The 13,506-nt window shown below is 47.8% G+C and overlaps 1 protein-coding gene across 8 annotated transcripts in view; it reads right to left on the reverse strand.

The window, feature by feature from the left end:
* The window catches only part of ASAP1 (ArfGAP with SH3 domain, ankyrin repeat and PH domain 1), a 348,338-nt gene that overhangs the window by 231,359 nt on the left and 103,473 nt on the right, over window positions 1–13,506 (reverse strand). The window lies entirely within an intron of this gene.

Below are 13,506 nucleotides of genomic sequence, written 5' to 3' on the forward strand. Positions count from 1 at the left end.
TCTTGAAAAATGTGCACAAACTGTGGGTTTCTTCTCATGTAGAATTCAGAAGATTAGTACCCAAGCAAGTGCAGGCACATTTTATTCTTTACTCCCCCACCCCTACACATCACTACGTGCTAACAGCATACAGCCAAAATGGTCACAATACCCTCCTTCTCAGCCAAAATCTAGCAAGAGGGAATGGCCCTTGCAGAGGAAAAAAAATCTCCCTGATAAATCAAAATACACTGTCAGGGTTTCAGTTACTGTAGGAAGAGGGCTGAACTCTAGGATTCACTAAGTTGCCCCCGAGTTTCAAGGATTCCACCATGGAGTAACTTAAAGTAAGGAGTGAAGCAGTTGGACTTCTGTGTGATTCAGGATGAGCCCACACCCTACACGAAGGCTTTTTATAGCCTCCTCCCCCAAACGGAACAGTCAAGTCCATCATTTATGCCTTCACCAGCCCATACAGGTGCTATCGTAACACCACCCACAGTTGACTGCACTTAAAACCTAACTTCATTATGAGCTTCTGAGCCCTGGGGCTGGGTTGCCACCTTGTTGCCACTGGTGCTAAGAGCGTCTGGAACACACAAGTTCTGGTCACGATGCAAATGCATAAAAGTGATGAATAAATCAGTGAGCCAGCCAGGGAGTCGTGTACCTGCTCCTGAGACCTTACCCACCACCCTTTACGGATCACCTCTCGGTCTACTAGCGACTGCTAACCTGGTCGTGCTGGCTGAAGACACGAACACGAGATGGGAGAAGTAACGGGTCGCCCAAGGACACAGAAACAAGAAAGACCTGCTCATGCTTGGGAATGGGGGGCGGGGAGGGGGAGGCTGAGGAAGGAAGGACCAGTGAAGACACGGTTGCCGCACCACTAGCTACTTTTACAAAAACAGCTAAAATAAGGAACAGGAAACTGTTTGCAAATGGGTGTGCAGAAAGCCTCACTGATAGTGTCCCATGACAAGGCAAGAAGGGAGAGCACTGATAGTTGATGGGCTCCATGGAACACACGGGGCTTCTCTGAGGAGGGGCACCTGCCTGCGGCAGGGGTGAGAGGGGCAGGGAGAGGGAGGCGTGCAGAGAACCACGACATGCCAGGCACCCCCACTTCGGCCTCATCCAAGAGGCCGAGCCACTGAGGGAAGTGGCACGTGTTCACAGGTTCCTCTGGGTACTTGCGACAGGCCACCCCGGGCGGCCTCCCCCAGCCCAGGGAGGGGCATGGCTGTTCCCTTCCACGGGCCAGCAGGAGAAAGTCAGGCCCCTTTCCCAAGGTCTTAAAACAGACCTGTGAGAGAGCTGGGGTTCGGTCCGTGTCTGCGTAACTTCAAATAAGGGCCAAATACTTGAAGAAAACTTTTTTCCCCAAAACTTGGATATAAGACTCTGAGTCCAACCCAAAGGAGAGAGAGCAGGTCCGTGGAAACACAGAAGGGCAGGTTGGAGCAGTGGGGCCTCCATAGCCACCTGGGCTGGCTTCAGGCCAGCTGGGAGGGAAGACAGCTCTAGCACCCGAGAGAATAGAGCTGGGACGTCTGCTGAATCGGAATGGAAACTGCAAGAAGATGAGGATAGTTAATCAGAACTCAAGAGGAGCCCCTCCTACCAGCAGCACGACCCTCCATCCTCTGCAGTGTTGTTACAACCTCACTTCCTGCGTAGCAACCACTGCGGTGACTTGGAGGAGAGGCTGTGCCAGGCAGGGCACCTCAGTGAGCAAGGCAAAGGTGGCAAGGGCACGGGGGCACCAGGACAGACCGGCTCCCTCATCTAAGTTACTGTCATGTGGGAGCATGCAGCCAGAAGCAACCCCAGCTGCTGCTAATTTTAACAGAGCCATTCCTGTGCTTAAAAGAAAAAGGAAAAGAAAAAGTATGCTGAGAAAACTCCTCGGCACTCAGACAGATGATGCTATTAGTGAATGAAGACTACAAAGCAAATAGGGAGAAGAAGCCAGTTCTGAGAGGGATGAGGACTGGCCCCCAGGCCCTGAACGAACAGTGTGCTGCCCTCCATGCAGGGGTGTGGAGACACCCAGGCTGCCCGGAGCACAGCGAAGGAGGGGACACACTCATACCCCACAGGCGGGAACATTAAGTGACGTAACATTTCTGGAAAGCATCTGGCAATGTACCAAAAAGCCTTAAACTAAGCAACTGAAATCCCTTCCTATAGGAATCATCAGAAAGAGGAGTAGAGCAAGGTGTGTATTATTACCACAGTAAAATGGAAAACCAGCATCAGTGACAAGAACATGATAGTAAAGTAGGTAAATCCATAAAATGGAATATCATGCCGCCACTAAAACAGAGGGTAAAACTGTTAATTAGGAGAAAACTTCCTAAGTGAAAAATGCAGAACATAAGGTTGGATATAGGACACAGCACAAGAGGGGCTTCATTCCTGAATTATTTACGTGTGCTACATATAATCCCAACTATTACCATATAATATACAGAAAAGTAAACTTTAACATACTCCTGTCTAGGTAATACTACTAGAATTTCCAAAATTGTGGTATGCAATTTAAAAAATATTTTTCTGGGGCGCCTGGGTGGCGCAGTCGGTTAAGCGTCCGACTTCAGCCAGGTCACGATCTCGCGGTCCGTGAGTTCGAGCCCCGCATCGGGCTCTGGGCTGATGGCTCAGAGCCTGGAGCCTGTTTCCGATTCTGTGTCTCCCTCTCTCTCTGCCCCTCCCCCGTTCATGCTCTGTCTCTCTCTGTCCCAAAAATAAATAAACGTTGAAAAAAAAAATTTTTTTTAATATTTTTCTGTATTTTCCCTATTTTTACAATTAGGAGATATTACTTTTATAAACAGAAGAGTCAACATATTTTAATGCGGAAACCAAATTTATCATGCCCACCAGGCAGGCTGGTGTCACTGCCAGAATGGAATATCCATGGACATACGTCATCTGCTTCTAGGATCTGTGACCACAAGCAAGTCCCATTCCTAGATTTAGAATTCAGACACTGAGAAGGCCAAAGCTACAGGAGGCAGGAAGAGTTGAAAAGAAAATTATAACCAATCTAGTTCTAAGCTTTCCAAAACATTCCCAGGACAAGTAGCTTTCCTTTCAGAGTCAGGTAATAAAACAGTGGAGAAAATTCATAGCTTCTCACAGTTTCTAGTAGGCCACTCTGAAAGTGGAATTTATCTACGGAGAGGAGTAAAATTATCTACCCGGAGACACCGATCAGGCCTGCAGACATCAACACCACTGCCCTAGTTCACTTCATCAGGGAGAGCAATACACCCAACCTCCATTCAGGTAAAGGTATCAAAATGATAAAACGGGTCAACAACGAACAGACTAGTCACCTAACTTCAAACAGAGAAAACTAGTAATTTAAGGAAACCTTTTTATCCTATCTCATATAGAACAAATATGTTGGCCTAGAAGAACTAAGAACCTTCTCAATTTTTAAATTCTGTGATTCTAATACATAAATTTGACCTTGGGCACGTTAAGCCATTTTGTTTTAGAAGAGCAGGTAACTAAATCTTCCAAAAAGTAATCAATTTCCTGCAAAAATGCGCAGATTATAGTGGAATACAGCATAGGCACCAGTGGCCAGAGACAGGTGACTGCAAAGAGCGAGACCTGGCATTTATAACCCACTACGGTACTTGGCCACCTCTGTGAGCACTGCTGACTTTCAAGTTCAGCTCCGTACAACCATCTGAGCTTATATACAGCTATCTGGTCGAACACCAAGGCTCGTGAAAGGCAAGGAGAAGCAGGCGGCATGGCAACCAGTGAACCGGGAGTTCAAGACCCACCTCTGCCAACAGGGACGTAAACACTGGGACCTGTTTTTATGTCCTCAAGAAGAGACATGGAACCACTAGACTGGGGTCTCTCTCCACCTCCTCCAGAAAGTACCCCTTAGAAGTCACAGGGGGCATCCTCAAACATTCATTCTAAGTATATGATCCTCATAAAATCTGTTTTTAGCACCAATACTCATGTATATTTTGCTTTCTTCTCTGGGATTTCCTTGATATTTGTATACACTTCTAGTTATTATTGCTTAAATATATGTTGACTGCTGGTCATTTAACTTGCCTACGTTTATCCATCCCCCTCCCTGCCCCCCTCTTTGAGTAACACTGATACTCCAGACAGGCACACCACACTTACCTTATAACAGCCATCCTCCCATCCCAGGGCATCACAGAAACCCCCAGAGAACTCATTCCCTAGCATGAGATGCAAGGTTCTTAACAATCGGAAAATTTTCTCCCTGCTATAATTTTCTATGATAAAATGAAACAATGTAGGTCCAAGTGCTTGGCTCATAACAGGTGGTTAGACAAGAGACGCTAACTAACCGACTTGTTTTCTTTATTGAAGTAAACTTGCTTTGAAAATGTGCAGCAAAGAGTCCTAAGCTGGGAGAGCAAACCATAAATTACCATACTGACGATGCTACTGCTGACACAGTCCCTAATATCTAGAATTTCCCATTGAGAAGAATGAAGCATGGGGAAGAAAAGAGAGGCAGTGAGCAAAACACACAAAAGAAAAAAAAAATTCAATGAAACAACTCAGGAAGCCTGAGTGACCAGGTAGGCATGTGCTGTGACAAACTGCATAAGGACCTAAGAGAAAGAAACTCATGCTCTAATTCCAACAAGAAGTCTCTCTGCAGATCCACGCCATCCGTGGTTAAAAAAAAAAAAAAATGAAAGAAAGTGTTGTAACGAATCATGGGTCCCTCTCTGCTCGGATGCAAATACGTTATGGAGTTACTCTAATCTGAATTCATCCTGAGGTCCTACAGTCTCCCGTAGAAGGGATATACTAATCTTATCCCAAACAGCCTCGTTTTACCTTGTCTCCTAATCTTTAGGCTCCCCTATTCTTCAGGATGCAGAAGGAACACACAGGTTAAATAAATAACTCACTAAATACAGAACTGGGAGCAAGGAACTGGAGACGGGAAAGTATTATTGACCTTTCTAAAAACAATTCCCATTGTACTCTGATGAGGACTCAGCTCAAAATAAATAATGCTGTCTGGATGCAGTTCAGCAAATATTTATTGAGAGATTATGGCAAATCCTCATGCTAGGGTCTGTGAAGAATGCACAGAACACATAGTCCTTGCCAAGGTGAGTTTACAATCTGGTAGGAGAGACAAGATGAACATATAAATAACTAATGAAGGGTAGGATGTGATAAGGACAAAAGAGATCCAAAGACCTGTGTTGCAGAGAAGTGGGGAGAAGTCATTTCCAGGCCAGGCAGACAGAAAGCTTCAGAAAGATTGGGCTTTCTCATGACCTAGACACAGGACTGCTTCCTCCCAGGCTTCGTGAACACAATAGGCATTTGTGGAATCCAAGAGCAGAATGGGCAACACGAAGGGAGTATCAATGCACCTGCCGCTAAGGAGAGAGCCCAACCCCAGTCACTAAGGACAACTACGCAAAGATGGAAGAGAACTCAGTGGCTCTTTAAGCACCAAGAACCAACTAATCTTCATGAGGGCAGTACCTGGATTGTTCTGGCTCATCGCCATGGGCTGCAGAGCACGTTTCCCAGTGCTGAAGCAAACAGAAGCATAAAGATGACACTATGGGCACTTATTTAGGGATGTGGGTTGAGAAAGAGCAGTGAAAACTCTTGGGTGTTTTTAAGTGCTGGTATAGAGAAGCAAGACAGCATACACGAATGAGCCTTTAGAAGCCATGACCAATACCAAGAGACACGAGGAGGCAGTATTCAGTTGTCCTCACTCTCCCAGACAAATACGTGTCTTCTAAAGCACAGGTTTCTACTTGTTAGTCCCTGTACTGCTAGATAAGGAAGTGAACGCCATTCAAATGCCATCTGTAGCAGAAATGAGATTATGAGATTCCCACCTCATAAAAAGTCATGTTTGACCCCTCTAACTTCCCTCTGCTGTTCACCCGTGCTCTACTCCCCCTCTCCAGCCAGAATGCTTCCCTCCCTCGTCTGTGTTCCCATAGCCCCTCACAGACACCACTGTGAATAGGTCATCGCGCTGTGTCAGCGTTAAGCAGACACTGTTATGTAAAATACCTATGCAATGCCGCACGCTCTGCAGACGTGCAGTGAACGTGAGGTACCTCCCCTCTGGTCTGTGGGGTCCTTCAGTGCATGCGCCCATCTTTAGATCCCACGGCTTAACGGAGTAACAGGCACAAAGCAACTTAATCTGGATAAATAAAGACCCAGAAACACAGAGGAGCCAATAGGGGAGAGCTTCTCCCCTCTTGTCCAGGGCTCCCAGAGCCGCCTATAACTTCCTTACAGCTCCACACCCCTCATTCCGCCAGGAGCCATCCCTCTCCTGCCCTGCCCACTCCATTAGATGCCAAGTAACTAAACCCTCAGGGTCAATCCACAAGTCAGCAGAATTCAACTTTCCGCAAAGGGCTGGCAGTGTTATCAGGAAGATCTGGCCAGTCTGGGCGGGGCCCTCCAGGTCCTGTATGAATCCCACTCAGTCCTACTCACTTCTCCTCAGGCTGTTCACTTCTCCTGTACTTACAGAAATATGAGGCTGGCTTCTCTTTTTCCAGAATGAGATTAGGAAGTAAGCACCAGGGATCAGCAAACCCTGCTCTGGCAATGGCGGAGAGACTTAGGTCTGTCCTGGAACAGGTAGGGGTTAAAAAGTTTGAATCCCACACTCAACTAGAGAGAGCTGGCGCCCCTTGCAGAAAAGAAATTCTTTAAAACTCCGGTGAAAAGGCTTCAAAGTCTGATCCCTTTGTTCTACAGAAGAGGAAACAAGATGCAGTGACTCGGGGAATCGCTTGGATGAAGCAAGGACATCAGACAACAGGAGCTGACTACACATGCCCTGAATGACTCAGATGGGTTCAAAGAGAATTAACTATATCCGAGTTAGCGCTACATCAATACTGGCAGCATAATTCATAGCAACAGTTAAAACAGAGGCCCCTGATTTTATGGATGAACAGGGCTATGAACTTTCACGGGAACTTAAAACTTCGCCTTTTATCCAGCTGCTGAAGATTCTCGTCACAAACACTCACATGGCTCTCGTGCTAACCACTCCGTTCGTAAAGCGCTACTTTGAAAAACAGATAGCTTCTGGTTAGTGGCAACTTGCTTCCTTAGCTAGAGGCAGCCGAACGTGGGCATGGAGTGCAAGAGCGGAAGAGGCCTCCTCACACAGGCAGCTCTGCAAAGCGAAGGTGAGGGAGCCCGTCCAACACGGGCTGACAGCGGGGACCACAAGCCTCCCAAAGCCCAGCCCCGCCGCCATTGGGGGGCAGCCCCGCGCCCAGGCCCCTCCAGAGGGGAATGTGTCCTTCCCTCACCCGGACATTCTCGTTGCCCCAGGCCCGGAATTTCAGTGATATTTTGGGGTGGGAGGGAAGATGTGGGAGAACAGCAGGGGTCGAAATCAACGCGTGGGCTTTCAACCTTTCCTTTTCTGAAAACTCAGACCAGTTTACATCTCGCTCTTTCTGGGGACCAAATTTTAACTGGGAGGAGAATTCTGACACACGGGAGAACTCTTTTCTTACAAAGTATTCCCAATGCAAATAGAATGTCTAAACGGTGGCTCAGATAATACAGATAATACGGTACTGAGGCCAGCTTCAAAGAGTCCAAAGGGAGCACGCTGCTCTGTGCTTACCTCGTGTGAATCTGGGCAGCCACACCTCGAGCTTTCTTGTGAAAAGAGAGACAACTGTGCCATTTGCTCCCATCCTGCTCTCCCTATGAGCATATTCAGAGATGCTGGCTCTCAAACTGTGTGCTCCGTAAGACTGCACACACCCGTCTGCATGACCCTTTGTTGATGAGCTACCGCGTGGAACAAGGCGTTCTGGGCAAACATGAAAGCTCAGTGTCTCCAAGCGGCCATACTTAAGTAACTACTCAGTCACAGAACACGAAGCAGAATGAAGGGTCATAACCGCCGATGACACCAAGTGCCCCATACAAATGGGGAGCCAAGCGCCCCATACAAATGGGGAGCGACGCTCATTCTTTTCCAGCACCGTCTCACCTAGTCAGTGCAAAATATCGATCTCTACGGCAGTTCTGCAAAGAGTGGGCGAGACACTGCCGGAAAAGAATGAGCGTCGCTCCCCACTTGTATGGGGCACTTGGTGTTATCGGCGGTTATGACACTTCATTCTGCTTCGTGTTCTGTAACTGTGTAGTTTTTACGTTACGACCCCTTATGGGCGGCACTCGTACCGTACGTGACGAAGCTGAGGCTCAGCGAGACAGAAGTGACTCCAAATCCTACTGTCAGCGACAGGGGCCACACGGCGAGTTCCCGAGCACCATATATGCCGGAAGCCGTGCCACGTTGTACACCTGACACGGGATCTTCTCACTCCATCTTCCCAGCACTCCTTTCACGGAGGCGCTACTGTTATCCTCAACTCACAACTGACAACATGGACACAGTTAAGATAATCTGCACGGCAGAGCTGGGACAGGAACCTGGGTCTTCTGGACTCCACCTCTATTTCTAGGTGGTGCATCACAGAAGGCTCGCGGAGGTGGTGGCCTGTGACCGGTGCAGAGCCTCACCGCCAACCTACTGGAGCACATCCTTTGCTCTACCGGGGGCTGAGGAGAGAGGAGAGCCCCAACATGCTAGTTAACGCATGACACGGTCTGCAATCGAGTTTGCTTTCAAGGCCAATTGTCAGAATTACCAGATACAACCCTTGTGCCTGCTTGCAAAGCCTGAGAATCCTACTTCATTCTTTCATTTTATAAAACAGTCAACATTGCACTAGGATCCCCTATTTAAGTGCAGAGCAGTGGAAGAGCCTCGAGCAACTTTCCACCCCAAATAAAATACAGGGTTTCGATACAAACCGTGAACACACGCTAATGTATGTGAAAGGTAGTCGGTCGGTGCAACACTGCTGAGCTCTTGCTGCAAGAGCTTTCATTTCCATCTACCCCAAAAGATGGTCGAACAGCCTACTCACCGCTAATCAAACTGAATCAACATTTGGAGGCCAGCAAAGGGTAGAGAAAACACGAGAACTAACAACTGGATGTAAGTGTTGTAAACCCGAACAAGTTACAAGTGTTGTAAACCCGGCAAATGCGCAGAAATAGGTTCTATGAGAATCCCGACATTTAACAGCAAAGCATGAACTTGGTGCATCTCTCCACAGCATGTTCTCTAGCCCTGGGACGTGAAAACAATCCTACTGATTGTTGAAACGGTGGCCTGTTTCTTCAAGATCACTTCCTCTCCCAAGTCATCTGAACTTGAGCCTGCTACTGGCAGGCACAGCAGACCACTGCACCTACCGCCCCACCTTAGCCCCGCCCCGTGTCATGGTACCACGATTCTGATGGGAAACAAATGGATGGATACCTATGGCTCATCACATGTCCCCTCTCTCCTCTGTCACGGACTGCTGCTGCTGTCCCCTGAACAGCCATGGCGTGACCTCAGAGTGGTGTGGTAGTGAGGCTTGGGCTTAGTCTCCCTCAGTGGCTCCAGGAGCATCTCACAGCACAGGCTGTGGCCCTAAGTACAGCTGAAGCGTCCATGCTACCTAACTGTAAGTATATGACTCCCAGGCGACTCTACTGACCTGGTGAAAGGGGCCTAGCCTGAACATTCCCTGTAACAAAGGAAGTAACGTAAAAAGTCCAATAGCAATGGGGGTGCCTGGCTGGCTCAGTTGGTGGAGTGTGAGACTCTTGATCTTGGGGTTTTGAGTTTGAGCCTCACGTTGGGTGTTGAGATTACTTCAAAATAAAATCTTCAAAAAATAAATAAATAAATAACGTCCAACAGCAATGGAATGGTTGTTACATTAAGGTACATCCACATAATACAATACTATGCAGCCAGTAAAAGGAGTTTGGAAATGTCCAGAAAAAGCAAATCCAAAGACAAAAAGTAGGCTAGTTGAGGGCTGGCGGAGGGGGGGATGGGGGGCAGGGTTGGAAGAAAATGGGGAGTGATGCTCATGGGTATAGGGCTTCTTGGGGGTGATAAAATGTTCTGAAATTATACAACTCTGTCAGTATTCTAAAAACCATTGCTCTGTATACTTTAAATGGATGAAGTGTGGTGTATGAATATGTCAATAAAGCCGTCATAAAAAACGACGGTTTGGGAGACCAATGACGTAGAGAAATGCTCAATATAATGTTATGGGAAAATGGCAGGTTTTCAGACATACTATTTAGTAGGATTCCACTGCACAACCCTCCCTCCCTCCTTCCCTCTCTCTCTCTCTTTCTCTCTCGGTTTACTGCTTCTGTTTCTACCACCACTGCTGCAACTGGTGACCATTCACCGAGCACTTAAACTGTGTGCCAGCCGCTGTGGTAAGTTAAGAACCGCACATGCGTTGCTCATCCACTGTCAAAGCAATCCTCAGAGACTGGTACTACTACAAAGAGGGAACGGACCGGGCCACAGGGAAACAGAACAGACCGCGCCTGAGTTCACACACGTGGTATGTAGGGTCCAGCAGACATTCAAAACCAGGACCGTCAGACCAGAACCTGTGCTCTCAACCACAGTGCCACAGAACACGGTGGCCGATAGTTTCCAAAGTCGTGAAAGCACAGGTGACCTAACCTTCATCATCTTGGTTGCAACAAACCTGAGTTAATTTTCAGGCCATGTGAGGAAAAAGAAATATATGTCATTTTGCCAAATAAAAGTAAGAAGTTCTGAGCACGTGCCTTCCGTGGTAGGCCCAGGGCACAAGCAACACCTTGAACACACAACACTGCACCAGACTATTTCCAAGAGGGAGATGAGCAGTGAGGCAAAACGCTGTAAAAACCAAATTAATTAGTCATGGCTCAGAAGAGACTCTTACAGCTGGAAGAGGCAAGGCCTCTAGGCTAGCTGGAAATTTAGGCCAATACTTTCCTTGACCAGACTTCGCACAGTTGGAATACGGTATCTGCTTAAATTGTCCCTGGGGGGCCTCTGCTGCTGAGGCACCTCATTCCAATTCAGACCCAGAGGTGGGTGCCCCTTCCTCACAATGAACTCTCTACAGAGGGCATGTGAGCTCCCCAACTATCCGGAGGCTGGCATCGTCCACTCCCACCATCCCTGATTCTTCTCTGGGGGACAGCAGCTCCCTGCACCACTTCTAGAAAAAATGATGTCCCTCTCTGATACACGCTGGTCTCCATCACTCGGCTCCCTGCACTTAAGACTGTGCGAACTCGCATGGCTACTACACCAACCAAGGGCAGAGCAAGGACCCAGGACCTGGACAGATTCACTCCACTTCCAAGGGGCTACCATGTAAGAGGCCCTCTGAAGTCGGCAGGTCTAAATGTGTCATCTTACAAACGTAGAAAGTGGCCGGGTGGATGGCCACGCAACTCATTCTAGTTCCACAGTGACACTGACATGCTGACTCCAATCTTCCAAGCAAATACGTTACTGGATCACACGGAACGTGTAGCTAACTAAAAAACTCCAGGTGCTTTCCAACTGTAAAAAGTTAAGAGTCCTTCCCGTTTTAAGAAAAAAGAGAAGAAACAGGGACAAAATAAAGTCACACAGATGTGTTGATTCTTCCAGTAATTCCTTCTGGCCATCGATGACAATGCTATACTTCTCCATGGGGTGGTTGGAGATAGTGTCATCCTAAGTTCTCCTTGGAGGAAATCCCCATGGCTTAGTGACGAGCCTTACTTATTAATCAACCGGAGCAACACAGCCCTATTTTTTCAAATAATTTCCAAGTCAACACACCCAGCAGCCCTAAATCACCACTTTTCTCCTGTCCTGCCCCCAGAGGGAGGGATGTTTGATGTTACAGCGAGTGCCCTAGCTTTCAGGGAGAGATGGCTGTAATCTAATTCCACAATTTGTCAAATAGGACATTTTCATTGCAGCTGGACCCAGCTGGAAATGAATCTCTCCCACACACATCCCAACAGAACATAAAACATAAAAGGCATTTAAAAGAGAAAGAGAAAGAGAGACAGAGACAGAGAGACAGAAACAGAGATTGATTGCTTCATCAAATCAAACTGAACAGGCATGAAATAAAGCCAATACCACTGTCAAGGGGATGCTGACCCCTACCACCCATCTAATAACGGAAGTTTCGTATCACCCTGTACTTGCCCACCTCAGGCCTTTGCTCAAAGGTATCTTCCATCTGGAATGTTCTATTCATTTCTCCTTCATGGTGTAGGTCAGAGAGAACCTTCCAACATCCCTCCAGGTGGAACTACCTGTGTCCTCCCGGAGCAATCCCATCACCACAGCCCTGACCACGGTCTGGGCCGTGATACAGTTCACTCTGCACCCTCCCCCAGTCCTCATTCACCTGTGAACACCGCCAGAGCAAACACCACGTCCAATTCATTCTGTCACCTTCTCCCCAGCATCTACCACAGACTAGGCACACAGGAGGTGCTCAAATGATGTCAGAATCAAATAAAACGAACTTAGTGTGATGTGAGGCCTTCCTGAGCGTTTACGATTTATATTGCCAAAAAGAATCTGTCTTGTGGATAGGCTTTATGATGGATCACCGTTTCCATTCCCACGGTAACGGTGTATATATGTCTGTAAGGGAGAGAGGGAAGAGTACAGGGCTCCATCAAATAAATCCATGGTTTATTTTTTGTCACCTTCTGGGAATTCTGCCTGCCTTTACGTACATCCATTCTGAGCCCAAAAAGTACCCCAGATCGAGGAGTATACATGAAACCATGAAGAATAATATGTTGAATCCAATTTTGTATAAGCTATGGGGGTGGGAGGGGGGTGCTCCTGAAGGTGCAGACAGACCTACTTCCACTTGGACCTTCACGTGTTTCCTCTGCAGCAGCCCAAAACAAGCTTTGGCAGCAGAAAGATCAGGGTTCAAAATTCGCCTCTGCCACTTTTTTTAGCTATGACCTTGGCCAGACAAGTCTCGCCAATACTCACTTTCCCTAGCTGCAAGATGAGGGAGACATGACTTCCCAGCAGACGGATGTAAAGGCCAGACAAGATATAAAGGGCCCAGAACCTAGTGGGCACACATGCGATGGCAGCTAACCAAACTGTCAGTGTGGGGGGTTCCAGGGTTAAGGAGGAGGGGAGGGATGTTTTAGTTAAGGCAGAAGACGGCTGTGGCTATTTTCAGGGAGAAGGCAAGGAAGGTCCCTATCCCCACCTGGACCACACATCCTAGGTCAGCTGACACCGCAATGTCACCTTGCTCTCAGACCCACCCCTCTGAGCCATGACGAACTGGCAAACCCAGAGCAAGGACTCGAGGGAGGCAGCCTGTGGAGTGGAAAGGACAGTGGCTCTGAGCACTCCTTACTATGTCAACTTGGTCAGCTGACTTCACCCCCTGGGTACCAGCTGAGGAAAATGAGCCCGGATGGTAAGCAAAACACACTCACACAGCATTCAAAGCCACCCAGTGATTCCCGTACTCAACCGGCCAGGAACCTCCTTGACAACAACTTACACTGAGGCAGACAGGAGATCCAACCTTACTTCCTGCCTTTTTTGGG

The sequence above is a fragment of the Felis catus genome, chromosome F2 (assembly GCF_018350175.1).
Source record: "Felis catus isolate Fca126 chromosome F2, F.catus_Fca126_mat1.0, whole genome shotgun sequence".
In the NCBI taxonomy this organism is placed as follows: domain Eukaryota; kingdom Metazoa; phylum Chordata; class Mammalia; order Carnivora; family Felidae; genus Felis; species Felis catus.